Source organism: Talpa occidentalis, unplaced genomic scaffold (genome assembly GCF_014898055.3).
Source record: "Talpa occidentalis isolate TD23 unplaced genomic scaffold, MPIMG_talOcc4v2.1, whole genome shotgun sequence".
In the NCBI taxonomy this organism is placed as follows: domain Eukaryota; kingdom Metazoa; phylum Chordata; class Mammalia; order Eulipotyphla; family Talpidae; genus Talpa; species Talpa occidentalis.
In genome coordinates this window covers 120,627,297-120,646,772 of record NW_026555331.1, presented here as the reverse complement: position 1 = coordinate 120,646,772, position 19,476 = coordinate 120,627,297, and the positions used below count along the sequence as shown (strand labels likewise).

Below are 19,476 nucleotides of genomic sequence, written 5' to 3'. Positions count from 1 at the left end.
GCTATCAGCCATTCCAACTCCAGAGTCAGTGAATAAGTGCTGTCGCTGCCACCAGGTGGAATAACAGGAGCACATATGTGTTTCTAGGCACCATGGTTGCCTAGCAACAGAAAGAGATGCTGATATATTCTAGATCCAGGTGCTAGATGAACACACTGATTATATGGACCCTCCAGGTCACTTGGAATTTGTTGTTCTGAGACTGGGAAGCTGGACTGACTTTAGAAGTTGAATTTAGAAGAGAAAAGAGGAGTATTATTTGTGGTCATTTGGTGACATAGATAGGTACCGAAAAACCAGATTTGGGTTTCTGGCTATGGCTTAAACTATGAAAATAATGGGCCCCTGGAAAAGGACAAGTATATTTTCTTCAGTACAAGAAAGAGTATATTTAGCAGGCATGAGATTCTCACTGAATATGAGGAAGTAGGAAACAAATGTCTACATAAATCCAAAAGACAAAGAAAAAAGGTAGACTTTACAAAGAATACCAAGTATGAAGTAGAAAGATCTGCAGTGAAAAAGATACACACAGTGAAAATGAAATTTTAATACAAGACAAATAATTGATTTCCTAGCTATTATTGAGACTTGGAAGCATTGTGCAAAACAAGTCACTATGTGGTTATCAACTGCCCTGAAAAGATTTGGACAAGTTCCACAATGTCACAGTTTGATAGTTTGGGGTGTGGTGGAAGAGAAAATCAGATTCTAATGCTTGGATTTGTACCTGGTTGGATGGCTGTGTCATTAGGGAAGTGGGGAACACTGAGAAGGATGCAAGTTGGAAGTGGGGAAATGAACAGTGATTTTATATTTTAAAAGACCAGGGGCTCATTCATTGATGTCCTTCAGCTCTAGAACAGTGACGACACATAGTGGGCAGTCACTAAATATTTGTTACTTCAGTGAATTTTGTGCTCAATTTTGGACAGGTTGAATCTGAATATCTTTGAGATATCCAGGTGGTGATATCAAATAGCTGCCTAGAGTTATGGGGATCTAAACTGGAGCTTAGAGAAGAGGGACTTGAGATCCATTGTCATGAATGTGGTAGAAGATGCTGAGGTTGCGTAGACATATGGAGTAGAATAAGTGGAGAGGGCCTATTAGTAAATGGGCATTATTGTGAAAGCTTAAAAGCAAGGCTGCATCTTTCATCATCCCAAAGAGAGGTAGGCAGGAAAGGGCTCTATGGAACTTGAGGTGTAGGTCTGTTGCAGTAGAAGGACACTTCCCTCCCCCATGGGCCTCCCCTTTTATAGAGAAAGTGAATCAAACTGGTCTTGTCAGTGAGTCGGCTTGGGACTAGGCAGTGAGAAGCTAGAGCTGTCTGCAAAGTCACCGGCCTTAGTTCTGGAAACCTTCAGTCCCATGGAGTATTGCAGCTTCCAGTCGAGGAGGAAGCCCCCTATTCTATGGAAAGCTAAGTTTGAGTTGCACACTAGCACCCATCTCCACATAGCTCTTAGGTTACCTGGACTTTTTAGACAATTCTACTTGTTGACCCAAAGATAAATAAAATACATGGTTGAAATGCAGCTTAAAAGGAAGTGTTTTGCTTTAAAAAATCCAGATACTGCAACAGATATTTTCATGTCTTCCTAAATCGAAATAGCTCATGAATGCCGTTTATTAAATTGACAGGAATTTTGTGAGCCAGTCATTATTTGAAATTAAATTATGTACAATTACTATTGAATAAATTATAGTAAGAACAAAGCTCATACATACTCAAAAATCATAACTTCCTAATTTTTTTCACTACATGTTACTGTTGCTTATGTCTCTTGTATCTCTATGGGGAAAATCCCCTAGGATGGAATCCTAGTGTGCTGCTCTTTTTCTCTTCCCAATTCAGTGTTCAGTGAGGAAGCAGCTGTTACCTTAGAATCATAAAACACCCAGGCTTTTTGCCCTCAGCATACTATTGCCCATATCTTTGAGCTTTACCATTTTACTGCAGTCCAGCTTGCATCTCACTGCAGTTATTTATATCCCAGAGCTAGAGGACTTTTTCTTTTTTTTTTTTAAAGATTTATTTTATTTATACAAGAACTGGGGTACAGGCCAGAGGTGTGGATTGATGAGAGGACTCACCAGAGACAGAGTGGGGAGCAGAACAGGCAGATGGGCCCAAAGCACTGCTGAGGGGAGCAGCAGGTGGGACAGGAGAGGTCTGCCGCACCATGTGGGTATCTCCCTGGCTGGCTGGGAATCAGTGCTGCACTGTGGAGGCTGTGGACAGCTTCACAGCGCTGTGCTCAACCCGCTGCCCAACCAGGAAGGCCCTGGAGGACTTTTTCTGAAGGGTCAGTCTGCTCCTGCCTCTGTGCACTGTGAAACAGCCCTAATCAGTGAATGATGACCATCAGAGCTTAGATACTTTTGCTTGCTCACTTTACTCCCAAGGTGCTCATTTTGAGGCAAGTGTTTTATACTATTTCCCAGAGCTTTCTATAGAATTGTTTCAGTTTCCCACTCTGTAGTTTATGTCATGTTGTACTTTCCATTTGTTTCCTCTCTACCCCCTATCACCTTTTCCACTTCTGTCCTGTTACTCCCCCTACCTTGCCTCAGGGTCCACCTTTACAAGAGTTGTAAAAAGGGGAGGAAAGGAGTCCTGTATGGAAAAATAGAAACATACTGGAGAACTTTAGGGTAGGAACAAGGGAAGAGGTAGAAATGTGATATCCTGTGCAAATCAACAGTACGTCATCCATCAGATGGCCCACATGGATGGTGACACTCTTAGCGGGCAGAGAAGCAAGGTAAAGTAGTCATGAGTGACTCCAACTGTATTCATCTCATTCAAATTCTACTAAAAGCAGGGGCCTCCCCGGTGGCGCAGCGATTGACCTCTCCTGCCGCCCGCTGCTCCCCTCAGCAGTGTACTTTGGTCCCTCTGCCTGCTGTGCTCCCCGCTCTGGCTCTGGTGAATTCTTTCACCCTCCCGCGCTTCTGACTGTACCCAGTGCTTGTATAAATAAATAAACAAATAAATCTTAAAAAACAAAACAAAACAAACTCTACTAAAAGCAGAGCATATCCACAGTATTAGTACTGTGCTCAGTGGTGTGGCAATGTGATGAATAAGACATTCCAAGGTGCTTGGATATGCACCAGAGGATACCAGATGTATCTGTGTGTGTGCATACATGCCTGCAAACACACTCACACACACACATTTCAAGGCTTCAGGGGGTATGTTTCACTGCTGTAAGTGATGGTAGTTCTTCGTAGGGAGAATGAAGGAGGAGTGCCCTGAAGGAAATGACATTTTAGATGAGACTGTGAGGAATGGGATGGGTTTCAACAGGGAGAGATGGAGAAGAAAGGAATTCTGGGTGGAGAGAATGGTGAGAAAGGCTTGAAGCTGGGAACACAGTCTTTGTGTTCACTTTCTTGGAAATATAGAGGTGTACAGGGGCATGAAATCATAGGAAAGCCTTGAAAGGCAGTTTAGAGGCAAGTTGTGGGGGCTTGGATCAATTTCTTATTTGGCCTTCTAATAAAGTGTTCAGAATGGAGAAGTACTATATCAGGGGTCTTACCCCTCAGTCAGAAATTCCAAAAGGTGATTTTATAAAACCTAGGGGGGACAGAGATCTCTAAGCAGCCAACTCTAATTATAAATTGTAAATCATTATCATAATGAATAAAGGGAAGAGAGCCTTGATTGATTGGAATTTCAGAAGGCATTTTAAAAAGGCAGAACAAGAGACACACAACCTAGAAGCATAACCTGAAGTATGCTTTTGAGAAGGTCAAGCCTCCAATGAGTTGAAGTTCAGAGAAATTCAATGTGAACTGGAAAGCTACTGATGCTATAAAGTGAATTATGTTCCCCCTCCCCAATTCATATGTTGAAGTCTAACTCACAGTGCCTCAGAATGAGACTGAATATGGAGATAAGGCCTTTAAAAATGTAATCAAGTTAAACTGAGATATTTTGGTAGACCCCAATCTAGTATGACTGATAACATTACAAGAAGTGGAAATTTGTGTGTGCAGAAAGGATACAGAGAGGATACACGTGCAAGCCAAGGATAGGGTCCCCAGAATAAACCAAACCTGCCAACACCCTGACTTTTTTTTAATTTGTATTTTACATCATGCTTCCTTTTTGTACATTGCATGCTTTCTCTTTTCAGGTGTAGTCCCCGCAAAATTCCCATCACCAGTTCACCCATGCACCATCACCATAGTCCCTTGTGTAAGAACACATTCCCTCCTCTGTTTTGGTCTCTCTCCCTTCCCCCTCCCTTGCAGAGTGTCCCTGATTAATAGTTGCCTGTTAATTTTGTTTTTTTGATTTATTATAATTATTTTTTTTCTGGTCCCTTATTTGGTTCCCCTACATTCCTCCTATGAGTGAAACCATCTGATATTTTTCTTTTTTCCTTCTGGCTTATTTCACTGAGTGTAATCCCTTCCAGCTCCATCTATGTTGCTGCAAATGGTATGAGTTTATGTTTTTTGATTGATGAATAGTATTCCATTGTGTATATATACAACAAATCTTCTTGATCCAGTCATCTATTTTTGGGCATTTGGGTTGTTTCCATATCTTACCTATTGTAAATAGTGCTGCAATGAAATTAGGGGTGCAGGTACCCTTTTGAATTAATGTTTTTGTGTCCTTTGGGTATATAGGAGTAGATTTGCTGGGTCATATGGAAGCTTCATTTTTAGTAGCTTTCCATAGTGGTTGGACCAGTTTGCATTCCCACCAGCAGTGTAGGAGAGTTCCTTTTTCTCCACATCTTCCCCAATATTTGTTGTTTGCTGTTGTTTTAATATGTGCCATTCTCACTGGACAACACCCTGACCTTAATCTTAAACTTCTGTGAGAGAATATATATCTATTCTTTACCCACCCAGTCTGTGGTTCTTTGCATGGCAGCCCAAGCAAACTGACATGCATGGCATGAGATAAGCAATGAATGTGGCCTTTGCCTGGGAAGAAGACACAGTATATCCTCATTTTTCCCAGATTCCATATTTTTCACTTCAACTACTTGCTAAAATTTATTTTTAACTTTCCAAATCAATTCTATTGGTGCTTTTGCAGTCATTTACAGATATTCACAGAGCAAGGGGGAAAATTGAGCTGGCAGACATGTATTTTTCTAGCTATAGTTGATGCTCTGCCATCTTGCTTGATTTCTCATACTGTAATCCAGTGTCCTTCTCACAATCTATGTAGTACCTTGTCTCTTGCATTTCTGTGCTTTTTGTTGGTCCCCAAATGATAGTGCTGAAAGCTATGATGTGCTTTATAAGGAAAATATGTGTTAGGTAAGCTTCATTCAGGCATGAGTTATAGTGTTGCTGGCCTTAAGTTAAATGTTAGTGAATTGATAAAATATATTAAATAAGATTGTCTTTAAATGGAAACATACATAAAACAAAGTTCTACAATGAGTTAATGAAAATGTGACAGAGGCTGAAAGCAACCTAACTCTGTATGTCCCCAAGGCGCAGTGGTGCAATATTCACTAATTTGGTGTTCATGGTGGCTTTGTAGAACATAAGTATCACAAAAAATGGGAACCAATTGTAGGATATTGTAGAACAGTAGCAAAGTGTAGACATACAAATTCTGTTTCTTCTACCAAGAACATTATTGCAAATGAAAATGAACATAAGTATCTTAAGAGTTAAAGTTCAAAGTAGATGAAGAGGTAATTAATGAGATAATCTTGACATTGGAGGTGAACTCGGTTTTTCAGCATCAATTCTGAAAACTGTGCACATGTGGTTACTGAGCTACTGTTTCTCCATTTCATGGACAACAGAAGTAGCACAACTACTTGTGATGATAAAGATCCAGCAACCACAGACCACTTAACTTGATGTTGGATCATTAGTAAACTCCAGAAATTCTAATGAGCTACTACTAACAGTCAGAAAAAAGAGAGGTGCACCATAGTATCTAGAGAGGTTGCCTAACATGCCAACTTAAACACCCACACTGCCACTTATTTTTTGGGTATTGAGTTCATGACATGTAACATTGGATAAGTGTTCTGTAGAGATAAACTTGTCAAATTCAGGAAATAGCTTGTTGTTTTCATTGTTAATTCATAATCAGGATATATAAAATATTATTATAGACTCTGACATTACTATTTAGGTTTATCCCAAATACATTGCAACCTTAGCTGTTCATCTTCATTCTGGATTTGTTTCTATCCTCATCAGTCAGAGAAAATTTGCTGGCACACATGAGGTCTCCTAAGAACAGGTGTCCTATTGTATCCTCATCTTGTTAAATATCATTTGCACTAGGATGAAACTGTTGTATAATAAAAGGCAAAATGACTTTTTACTATAGAGGAATTCTTAATGTAGTTTCTACTCAATTCAATTGTAATTTTCAATTCCATGGTTAGCCTTCATTGGAAAGTCAATTTCCCATGAGGTATCAATTTGGAGCTTTTCATATTTCTGTAATCCAACTCATGATCACCTACAAAAAGTTCCTGGGTTGGACGCTTGTTAAATATGCTTATTACTGAACTTTATCCCAAACCTATGAAATCAGAGTACCAGGGCAACCATGGGGTGGAGGGGATGGGTAAGACCTGAGAATCTGAATTTTAACAAGTTTCTTGGGTGCTAAAATAGTAAAATAACCTTTGGGAGACTTTAGCTTGGCTAATGGTTTTACCAGATATTTTAGTAAAAGTAATAATTTTATCAGATAGCGCTTAGAGACTATGAATCTGTCTGTGTTGATTAGATATTATAAAGGTTATTTTAAATCCTATTGGAATTCTGAACATTTCTGTATACAAATTACTTGTAAACAAGATGTACAAATTTATAAAGATATATCTATATGCAAGTTTTCCTTTCATCTCACTCTAGTTTTGTATAACAAATCTTCACCTTAAGAATTTCAATAAATTTTCTCAAAAAAGAAATCAACAAATCAAAAACAAGTATGTACTAAGGCTAGATTAAGATTTTCTTAGGTATCTTGTACCAGAAAATAAGGAATACCACAGGTGCAAAGCATATTCGGTCCTTTGCAAGCTTCTTTTATTAAACCGTTTTTATATAGAGAAACTTAAGTTTCTCCTATATTCTTAAGCCTCAAGATTTTCCTGATAATTAGTCACACCTGGAGTTTTTCTTTATCATTGAAAAAAATTTCTTATAGTTGTAATTGAAAATGCAAATTTATACTAAACTACAAGAGATTTTGTTATTTTCAAAAGGATTTTAAAGTGTTGTAAAACACAAAGTGTGACATTTTCTGTTTTACACATAGAAATATTATATGTAATTACAATTTGACATTGTAAAATTAACCATGCGCTTATTTCTTTTATAATTCATCAAATAACTGTCAGATGCTATCATTGTAAATGTCACTTGTTATATTTTTATTTAATGATTGAAGAGTAACTAGCTGTATCGGTAACCTGAAAATTTGTTTTACACCATTTATTTTGAGAATTTCAGTGCTAGCAGTTTGAGATTTTATGAATTGGATTTTGAAGTGTGTACTACTATTCTTCTGAAAAGGGACAGAAACAATTATTCAAATTTATTTTTATAAACATACAGATGGCTCGCCGTTGTATCACCAGTATTGGGTAGTAGCACTTTATAAATATTTGTATCATGAGTGAATGAGTTGAGCCTGAAATATACATACATACAAATATAAGTAAATGAGAATTTTGTATTTGTTCTATGTTGGTTATAGAGTTTTGTAGTTAGTTTAATCATATGTATACCATATGTATAATATAGTCAATATGTATTTAATGGATTCTCTGACTTGAACACAGTTGCTTGTAAATAGTGAAGTGTGTTGAGATGTACATATAGAAGTGTCAAATGAGGATACTATGGAAAATCCCCTTTATAAAAAACTGCAATATTTTTACATCTACATTCGGTTTAATCATGTCTATTGGGTTTATTAATTATTATTTATTAATGTTGATTTAGTCAGTATAAAAACATAACAGATATATGATAACTTGTCACATAGCATATGGAGATTACAGGATATACATCTGAGTACCATGTTTGGCATGTCTTGAACAGGTACACAATTCTTGTAAATATGAGAATATTTTGAAAATTTATGTAGAGTATCAATATGTTGAACTACAAGCAAAAGCCTATATTTATGTTTTGAACAAATTGGGTCACTATTAAAAATCATACTGTGATTTGTTATGAATTCAACTTTAGTTTTCCTTAGTCAAAACCACACTGGGGTGTATTTCATGTTAAAAAGAAAAAAATTCAAGAAAGAGTAATTAAAAAAAAACAATTACAATTCAGGTGTATAAAGGCTTTAAACACCTGAATATATTGGAAAAAGTTATACATGTATTTATTCTTAGACATCTTTGCATTTTATTGTAACATATTATCTGTATATGTGCTTATGAGAATTACTAGGCTTATTTTTCTCAGCCTAGAAAAGCTTATTAACATCCATGTATCAAGGAGAAAAAAAATTCTTAGAACTTCTCTTAGAAGCTTGATGGTAATATATCACCCAAAATGCATTTTTTAAGGCTTATCTTTGCTTACATTTTTAAAAGTTATGATAAGTTACACACAAGGTAGTCGTCTTTAAAAAAAAAAGAACAAAAGGATAAAAATTGCTGAAAACCTGAAACCACATTCCTATTCATATCACTTTAATAATTTATTGAGTGCAGGGCCAACAATATGAAATTTTCATGTATGAGTATCATCCAGCTTCATATAAAAGTAACACATGAAAAATAAGGTCAGATATAAATCACAAATACCAGTAACACTTGGCTGCAGTTCTCTAAATAATAATAATTATCTTTTATAAAGAAAAAAATTAATATTTTTGGTTCTAGGAACTAAACAATTTTATAATGTGTAGAATCTTTTAATTCAGAATTATATTGTGAAAGCCAAAGGGAGCTGATACTGTTTTAACTGTAATTAGAGTTATAAGTAGGGTAGAGCATTGTTAAATATTTTTTCTTTATATTTAAGATCACTAGTTAAGAAATTTGTGTTAGCATACATTGAACAATCTTAAAGAGATTTAAAAAATAATGTTCAGGGTTTCATCCCAGATGCTTATTTTGACATAGATATTTAAAGTCTTGGAGAGGAACTTCACCTGAATAAGATATGTGAAATTTACACCAAAGATTAGCGTTTTCAGAAATGCTGTGTGTGCTGTGTGTGTGTGTCCTGGGGCATAAAGAAGAAAGGCATGTGGAGAAATGGAGAAACAGTAAGATTTCCTTTACAGTCACCAAACACTATCATTTAAAGTTATTTCCAACGGGTTTAATTTTAAAATAAATTCACAAACACATTTGACTGCACCTGTTTTATCTCCTAAGAAGAATTTAAAGGAGGGGGGAAAAAATCTCAGTGTTTCTCCTTTTGTTACTGGTTGTGCTGAAAGATTTAAAGACTAGGTGTGTTTCATTTAAATCTCTGCATCTGTGATAAATATGTCATAATAGGCATCCACAGAGATGACGGATTCCTCTTCCTACTACCAAGAATATTTTCACAGACCCTAGAAAATGTTTTAATACATCATTAAATTTTGCATACACTGGGCCATACCTGTCACAATTCCTGGATCCTGCTCAGTTTTTCCTCTCCTTTCAGGTGGAGACAAAGGTGGGAGGTTGTTTGCTAGGGCTTTCTGCCCCTGTTTTCAGAGGTGGGCTGATCCAAGACTCTTTGACCTTATTATTTTGATCTTCAGCGTAGCCTTCCATCACATTGCACTTAGTCCTCCCTGGAGGCCATTCTTTCTACCTTCTTTGTCCTCCAAGGAACAGTACAAATCCATATAAAATGAAAAAGAGGAGTAATAATAACAATAATAAAGGGCTGTGACAAAGATTGGTGCAGGAGGCATCAGGTTAAATGCATTCTACAGAGCAGCCTGCTGGGCATACTCCCAGGAGACCACACCTGTACCCAGAGCTTGGGAGTACCACAGAATCACTGCCTTCCAAGAGAAGGTCAAGCCCTTGCCACCCTCTCAGGACTTTCAGGAGAAGGAGGCTGTTGTATTTAACACAGTCCGCTTTAGACCAGCTTTTACATGCCACTTGGAAGGAAATGAAGAGAGAGTACCTAGCCCACTCCTTTGTTTTAGTTTTCTCATGGGTAAAAGCTATAACAATAGTACTTATTTCATAGGGGTAGTGAAAGGATTAAATAAGTTAATTCCAGTAAAAGGCTTACAACAGTATCTGACATACAGTGCTTAAATATGGTTTAACTATTATTTTTTATTACTGTTCTTGTGGAGACTCTAAAGGTAAAGAGATTTTAGAGACTATCTAGGCCAGCCATCTAATAGGGACGTAGGGAAGCAGGAAAGGGCCAGTGCTATAGAAGTGCTTTTCTGGAGAGGGGGTGGGGGCCCTGTCCTAGGTGGTTAGCCATAGCCTTTCTAGTCATGCCCCCTTTGGGTATTGGTAGGATAAATAGGCGAGGCGTGGGTGATCTTATCCATCACAGAAGGCTGGCTGGAGTTTATTTGTTCCTGGTCTAGTTATTTAGGATCTCTGTATTCAATTCATTACCTGGATTCCTGCCTTCCCTTGATGAATCTTGACCTCAAGTCATTTCTTTCGCATATTTACTGGGACTCTTTTTTCCTGGTTGTTGTTGTTAAACAGTGTTATTATTGAAATATCTGGTTTAAGGTTTTCAAGGACAAATTCCTTGAAGATTCTCCTGATATTAAAACTAAATTTCTTTGTTAAAAAAAAAAAGAAATACTTGGTTTAATATTTGAAAATCACACAAAACCATGTCCTAATGGAATTAATGTATGTGATGAGAAGTAGCTCAGGGATCAAGTTCCTACACAGAGTTTGAAAGTATATTATAATGTATTTTAGATGGTCTGTATTTGGTATTGAGAGCTGGTAGAACTTCAAAGAATTAGTAATTGAACACACCGTGTTGAAATTTTGCAGCAAATAAACTCAGTTTATTTCATCTTCAAGTAATATGTTTGTTCCTTAGGCTATTTAATATGTTCTATATTCAAAAGGCAAACGCATTTCTGTTCATAAGGCAAAATGTGGCAACTTTTTTAAAAATACTGATGATATTAGTTCTGCTGGTGTTTTTAATCTTCAGAATATATAAACTTTAAAAATGGGAACTCTTTGTAATCAGTGCATCATCACTATACTTATTTTCAGCATTTTTGCAATTTGCTATCTTCTAATGTTTGTTATCTTGTAAAAGATGGAAACATCATTTCAAATATTATATGTTTCTTTTCTACACATATTAAAGGTCTTTATGTATAAAGTAGTAATGGAATATGCCTGAAGTGATCAAAATTTAATGGACCATAGAGCATTTGTGGACCAGAAGCTTTAGGATAAATGCAAACAGCGTTAAATGTCTAAATTTATTTTCTTCCAGACTTTCATCTTATAGTGATTTTCTGCAAGAATGGTATTAGGGTCTTGTTGGGAACAGTTAATAGAAGCTATGATAGATAATAACTGACTCTGTAATTAGTCATTTCAAGACAGCAGTACTCTTTGAGCCACTGATAAGAATTGAATTGTGTCGCTACATCATGTTTTCATTTTGCTGTCACAATCCAGCAATCCATATTCATAGACTCCTGGTGCTAAGCTCATTGCCAATTTAACACAGATGTGGGAGAGATATCTACAGCCTCCTAGCATTTTGATCCTTTCTTATTTTTTATTTGAGGAAATGGCGGAGTACCTTCAGAGTAGGCTAAGGATATAAGGTTTCTTAGTAACAAAATTATCAGTAGATTAATTTGGTCTGTACATAGAATTATACACACACACACACAAAGTACTTGTATGCAAAAGAGACAACATTATAAATAAATGTAAAATTCAACCAAAATTTTTTCAAATAGTTCTGATTTGGGGGTACTATAATGAAATACTGCATTCTTTTAAATTTTTTTTCTATATTAATTTTTTAAATTTTTTTACATCATTGTCCATTTTTAAAAAATATTTGCTTCCCCCCACCCCCTCAGGTGTAGTCCCCATAGAGTTTCCTTCATCAATGCACCGGTGCACCATCACCTCAGTCCCTTGTGCTCCTTCCTCCCTGCCTCTGATCCCTCTCTTGCCTCCTCCCCATGCAGTGAAATACTGCATTCTTTTTGTCCTTTCAGGAGAAATCTCCATTTTCATATATCTAAGAATAATTCTGGCCTTTTTTTTTCTGTAGGAGGAAGGTTAGATTTCACAATTTTAGTTACATTAGCTACACAATATTCTCAATTATATTTTATTTTTATATTGTAACAAAGGTTTCTTTATGATCAAGTCAGTAAATGTTGATTGAGCCCCTCCTCTGAGCCATGCTCCATGGAAGGTGAAGTGTGATCAAGTGTTCCACAGTCTCTGATGGCTATGGAATCACAGAGGGGAGTGAGGTCACTTTACCCAGGAGGTCAGAAATGACTTCAGGAGAAAGATGGCTTATGATCCTGTGCCTGAACAATGGCAGGGTTTTAAATAAGGGAAACAGAGGAAGTCTTTCTAAGGTAGGATGCCCTTTAAAGAAAGACAAGGAAATGGGGCAAGTAAGGATGTTCCAGTTAATTGTATTGTTACAGGGCAGGGAGAGGGGCAGCCCAAACCCTGCAAACCTGCCTATTCTAAATGGGTTCTGCCATCTGCCGCATCAACACAACACATATGAGACTTTAATGGAAAGGAACTTTAATACAATTAGGAAACAATACAGGAAAGGCAAAGAATCTAGTTTCTAAATCAAGCACCCAAAGTTACCCGTCTCCTCGTGGGTAAAACTCCATCCAAATGGGATTGGCCCAGAGAAAGGCCCCAAAGCCTGCCACAAGTCTAAAGCATCTTCGAGTGGGGACCCACAGAAAAGGGTCAGAAACAACCAGACAAGCCCAGAAGGAAAAGAGCAAAATCAAAATCAAGATAAAAGCCGCCATTGTCACCTCCCCTCAGGTCTCTCACCCACATCTCTGTCACCCAGTCCACGACCAAAAGGCAAGCGCAATTTCATCATGCGTCTCTCAGCTCCATCTGCCTCCCCCAGGTCTCCTTCTGGCTCCATCCTGCTTCCTTCCTTCCTCAGTCTCCTCTGCAGCCTCTTCTCTCCCTGCTCAGGTCCACCCTCCCTTGGGTGGGCCAGGAAACCTGGAACCTCCCCCTTTTCTGGGGACCACCCTGTTATAGTATCAAAGGGGTTTTCAGATGAAATGGTCATATTTGCCTGGAAAGATTGGTTATGGCAGCAACCTGAAAGTCTTGGAAACCACAGTGAAGATTTAACTTTTTCATCTATGGATGGTAGGAGATTAGAGTTGTTTGTTGAATAAGAGAATGATGTAATCTGATAAGACACATTTGCTTTTCGATTATAGGTAATAATATACATACTTTATTTCTTCCCTACTTATACTGGCAAGTTCATAGTTCTACTTATAATCTGTAATATCAATATTGGTTTTAGTCTCTATAATTAAAGTAGTTAGATCTCTTTATAACATTTTAATTGCGAACCTCTAAAAGATATGAGTCTGGGGGGGAATACTAGGGAGGAATTTCACAAATTTTACCATGAAACTTTGTATAATCATGAAAAGAAGTAGATTATCTATCAGACTGAACTATTTAAGCAAGTATTTACCTGTTTACTGTCATTAAATTATTTGACAATTTATACAAATCTTTGGTGTCTGAAATGGATAACTGGTTGGCTCTATCCATAGTGGTGATATGTTTTAATTTGTATAAAATATTCAGAATAGATAGGGTACCAGATAGTTTATAAATATATATATCAATAGGGAACACATTTTAAATATCTATTTTTGGCTTTATAGTTGCTAAACCCCAAATTATAGTGCTAAAAGCTCTTGGCGCATGGAAGTTTTCATATATGTGTATTTGTAGTTTGGTTCTTAATATATAGTTTCTAGGGAATTTATTGTTTGGGTTAATTTGCTTATCCAAAGTGCATTTTGAATAAATCTTTTTCTTTCCCTCAACTTTTTAGCATGACATTTTTCTAAAATGAAAGATTAGCATAACAGATATATGTGTTACCTAGATTCATTCACGATCTTAATATGCACACATTTATATCTTTGAACTCTAGCATTTATTTATGCAAAGATAGTAGTTTCATATATAAATATTTTTAAAGGCCATTTTAAAATTGCATTTGCTTTGGAACATTTAAATTATGTAGTTTGGAATCACAGCTTTCAACATCAGAGTATCAAAAACTTACAAAAATATCTGTTGTGAAAATTTAGGGTTGTGTATTTTACATTCTGCATAATGAGTGTATTTTACATCTGCACATAAAAACAATCTTATGATTAATGTATAGTTTGTTTATTTAAAATAATAGACAACAGATATCTGTATTTAATCACCTTTACCAATAGACCAGATATTATGGTAACCATGAGATTTGTAAGTTATCCTTTCAGTTATATACATATAAAATAATTTTACATTCAGAAGTGTGAGCTTTAATATTTTCTATTATGAGCTATATTAGTACTGTGTATAGCAAACTTTTCTGTTAATTTTCATAGATCATATTCTGCTTTCAAAATGATTACTTCAATTATCTGGATGGCAGCAGTTTGTGGGTATAAGTAATGAGCTAAGACTAGAGCAGCTACCATAATGTTGAAGTGTGAGTCCCAGTGGAGTTAGAGGAAAGGAAGTCGAATCAGGGCACATAGGAAGGATAGGAACCAATGCACATTTGGGAAACATGTGAACCTTGATAGAGAGGAGTCAGGGAACTATTAGAGGGTAAGTGAGGGGAGAGGCTTCAAATGAAAAATTAAACCTTCAAGGGCTTATGACACATTTCACAGGTACGCAGAGTTATAGAGCCCTAGAGATTGTAGCCAGAGCAACCTCAATGGAACAATTAAACACACACACACACACACACACACACACACACACACACACACACACCCCTTTCTCTCTCATTTAAAACTTCTGTATGATTAAGTCAGTCCTCTCTCTCTCTTCTGTGTGTGTTTAGAAACCCATGGCACACTAACCAGAAGTTGCAGATAGAGCTAAATAGAAGCCACTTGATGAAAGGGAAAGAAAGGGTCAGTGAGAAAGGTATTCTTCACAGCTTCAGTTCAAACTGCCTTGGTGTAAAATCTTCAGTCTCCTGCTTAGATCACTTAATGTAGTTGCTACCAGTGCTGTAGTCAATCAATAAAAATCATACAGGCTCAAGACATTCTGCTATTTCCTACAAACTGCCAGGGAATCCAAATTGTCAGGTGTTTTTTTTTTCAAATACAGAAATGGGACCCATTATCTTCTTGAGTAAAAGGGAATCTGGTGATCAGAAAGATAAATTCAAAATCCCACGAGAGTCTCGAGATCATTTCCTCTTTCTTAAAAACAGAGACCTCTTACCAGTACACATATGGATTATGCATTACATCTATTTTAAGGAGGAAAATGAATGAATGGTCCACAGCTTCAAGATAGTAGCAGTTTTCTAAATACAAATATCACTTTTCTTAAAAAATAATTTAATTCCCAGCTCCAGCAAGCAGGAAAAATATTAATTTTTAACAGGGACTTTTTCTTTAGATGATTTGTGAGAATGTATGTATACCTCAGTCAGTCACCATTTTTTCAGAAATGTCTTTGATATCTTAGTTCTCTCTGCATTGATCTGTGTTGCACTTTGGAAGACATTTTAAATATATAAATTGCCAATTGTTTTCTTTCCGTGTGGCTTTCTAAGTGGCATTCATATGACATATAAAGGTTAGGATTCACAACATACTTTTCCTCTGGAAGTAAGTTAAATATAAGATAGCCTCTCACTACTGTTATGTAAATGAGTTATTCACTAATAAATATTTCAATAAATATTTATCACGCACCCAAAGTGTCATAAATTACTCTGGACACATGAGATATATTACTAAGCAAACACTTGAGGTACCCGCCTTAATGGAGTTTAAATTCTGCAAATGAGACTGAAGATAAGCATAATTTAAAAATATCATAAGTAAAATGTTATTGTTGTTTTTGGAGTCTGGATTTAGAGTGCGGGATCCTTGGGTTTACTCTGGGAAAGGCTTCACCAGACCTCCCGTTTCAGTGACACACAGTGAGTTTCCCAGGCAAGTTTCTCCACGAGACAGAGACGGTAGTTATATTTAAAGAACAGGTTTATTAGGGAAAGGGATAGAAGAATAAAGGACACTTGCATAGACACAAGAGGGCAGGAAGAGCTGCCCCAAAGAGGCCTGTGGCGTGGTTGCAAGCCGGCGGCCTTGAGGAGAGTGGCCTCTGCTGAGGGAGGTCAGTGAAGGGAAGTCCAGGCATGCTACAGGTCATGGGCAGCCAGAAAGCTGCTGCCCTGCAGAGGAGAGAGTTGATGTAAAGAAGCACCTGCATAGGCACAGGTAGGCAGTGTGATTGCTGCCCTGAGCCAGTGAAGAGACTGCATTAATATAGTCTTCTTCTGTTTGGGAGAGGCTCATTCCTTGTGAGCCAGTCAGTTTGTTGCTAATTTTGGATAACTCTGTAGAATTTGAAAGGGACCAGAGATTCTACAATGGGCTCAATCTCCATATCTTTACCTTTGGATGTGCCCTGGGATCCCTGCCTGGATGTTATGCTTTGTCATCGAGGCGTCTGCCCCTAAGGATCATAGTCTGCACCTAAAGATATTAGTTTTTGTAGCTGTGTCATCAGTGCCTAAGGAATCTAGGTTTCCATAGCTGTGTCAATGGCTTTGCTAATCTCCTCTACCCCCAACTCCTTGTGCGAACCAGGTTTCTGGTCTTGTGGCGCACCTCCTTTTCATTTTTTTTCCTATTGTCCTCCATTAGATATAAATTAAAGTTAAGTTCCTGTGGCATAGAAATATCACCAAACTTCTAAATAAAGGCCTAAAATATTCCTAGACAGTCATTTGTATGCACATATTCAATTTCCAACCTGTCTATTCCAGTTCAGTCCAGAATAGGTACCGGAACTTATTCAGGTAGCTCAGGGCCCTAAGTGGCAACCAACTTTGGACAGAACACATTTCCCTCACGGGGCACACTTACACACAGCCGCTCTCACTCAGACTGGGACAATTTAGACATGCCATTAACCTAATGTGCACACCTTTGAGATGTGGGAGGAAACTAGAGTAGCCGGAGAAAACCTGTTCTGGCATGGGGAGAACATGCAAATGTCATGCCAGCAGCGGGTGCTGCATAAATTGATATTTTTCCCCCTCATCAACATGAGAAATAAGTGACATTGAACAACATATTTAAGAACCTGATATAGTATGGTTAAGGCAGGCTTCATTGAGAGGGTAACATTTGAACTAAGACTTGAAAATGGTTAGGGAATTGGCCCTTGAAGTATCTGGAGGAAGAATCTGATGTAGAAGACAGGTTTGGTGCAAAGGCAGATACAGGGATGTCTGTGCAAGGCTCCAATTCTCGGAAAAGGAAGAGCAAGACAGGGCATAAAGGCCTGAGAGAGGTCAGGGAAAGCAAATTAATGTTCATTGATTAGTTTCTGTATAGAGGATTGTACATATATGACTGATACAGAGATAATACTACATTTATTTTAATATTTATAGAAAACCTGATAGTATTATCCCAATTTTGTAAAAGAGGAATCTGAAACTTAACCTCAGGTCACACACTGATCAGAGATAGAAAGAGATGAGACTCAGATTCAGGTTTGCCTCACTCCCAAACACATAAAACCATTATTTTTTTAGAATCTTGGAAACAGTTATCAGAGGAGAAACCTAAAAGATTTGAAAGGGCTCCATAGGGACTGTGCTTATACCCTAATACAGGATTGCTGCTATTTTACTGGACAGAATGGAGTAGATTGAGAGGAAATGGACAAAATCAGGGTCCCGTGGTCCACAGTGAGACCCTACAGGTTGGGTCTTATTTGCTGGGAAGAACCAGAGAATCCAGTGGTCAGTGGAGTCTATTTAACAGGAAGTAACTTAATTCTAAATCCCACTGGATGGGGGCACAGAACCAGTTTTAGTGCATTTTAACTTAGTCAAGATTGAACCAAAGAATGGAGGTATCAATAGAATCAACTGTGGAAATCTGGATTTAAGCAAGACAGGAGGCTGATGATTAGGGTGGGAGTCTATAAATGTGGAAATTTAGACTTAAGAGAGATGAAGTGGTTTGCTCAAGAACAGGTGGCAGAAATCAGGGCCTAAAATCCAGATATCATTGCTTACCTAGCCAAGGATTCTGTCTTAAATGTCACCTACAGGTGACCCTAGAGGTCATCTCAGCAACCTTTGGCCTTCTGCCTCTCTGCCTCTCTAGTAATAGTGCTATTGATTTCTTCAGCCTTCCCTTTCCTTTTTTTTAAAGATATTTCTCATGCATATAACTAATTTGGGAAATGGGTCATTAAGCAATTGTTTGGCCATGATAATTTTGTCCCTTTGGGATCTGGGAAGAGCAAAGAGAAACATAGGAGAGAAGGCATGTAAAATGAATCAAAATATTTAAGTTGATATGAGATAGTCTTGAGTTCACAAATTCCTCATTTGTATCTTAGGAATATTAGTACTCCTTGCATAGAGATTTTTGAAAACTGGAGATAATGCATGCACAACATCTATCTTTGTGCCCAACTAAATGGTTTACATGATTCCTCTCAATATTAGCTATTATTTCTTATTAAAGGATATTAATGTCATTTACTCTAACATCCAGTACCACTTTAAGGATCCATGGTATGAGGCCATTCTGCTAATATATGTTTCTTATTTTATGGTTCATGGATGTTTCAAACAGTTCAATTCTGTTCACTGATCAAAATTTGTATGGTTCTGAACATTTCTTTTATGGCCACCAAGCACGATGACAGCCTTGTACTGTGCACTACCCAAATAACATTACCTTCTCCCAGCTGCTTCTTGCAACTGGCATCATCTTGATCGTATACAAAGCAATATGGGAGAAAAATATGTCAAGGAGGAAATTATGATCAATTTTTAGGGTGGAGAGCAAGATAAAATTTTAAGAAGCCAAATCTGATACATTTACTTTTACCCCTTTCTTCCTAGGATCAGCCTGATTTTCTAATTATGAAACCATTTGGATTCTTCATGTAGACTTCATTCTAAAACTTAAACCATGCTGTGGCTTCCTTTTTTGTCCTCAAAAGGAAAAGAGCTGATGGTCTTCATGCAAATTAGTCTGCTTTTGTTGAAAAACTTCAGGGGACTCTTCTGTGAAATGTAGACTCACAATAAGAAATATGGTGCATCTTACTTTTCTTTCAGCTGCTGTAAGATTGTTTCCCACAGTTTGGAATACTTACAAAAAAAAAAGTGTTTCATTACAATGCCAAAACTCCAGCAATGCCTTTGACTGCCTTCAGGGGAAGTGGCGGGAGGGGTGAGGAAAGTAGCTATTCA

General features: G+C 37.2%; 1 protein-coding gene across 1 annotated transcript in view; it reads left to right on the top strand.

Moving 5' to 3' along the window:
• RELN (reelin) overlaps positions 1–19,476 on the top strand; it is a 436,933-nt gene that overhangs the window by 42,248 nt on the left and 375,209 nt on the right. The window lies entirely within an intron of this gene.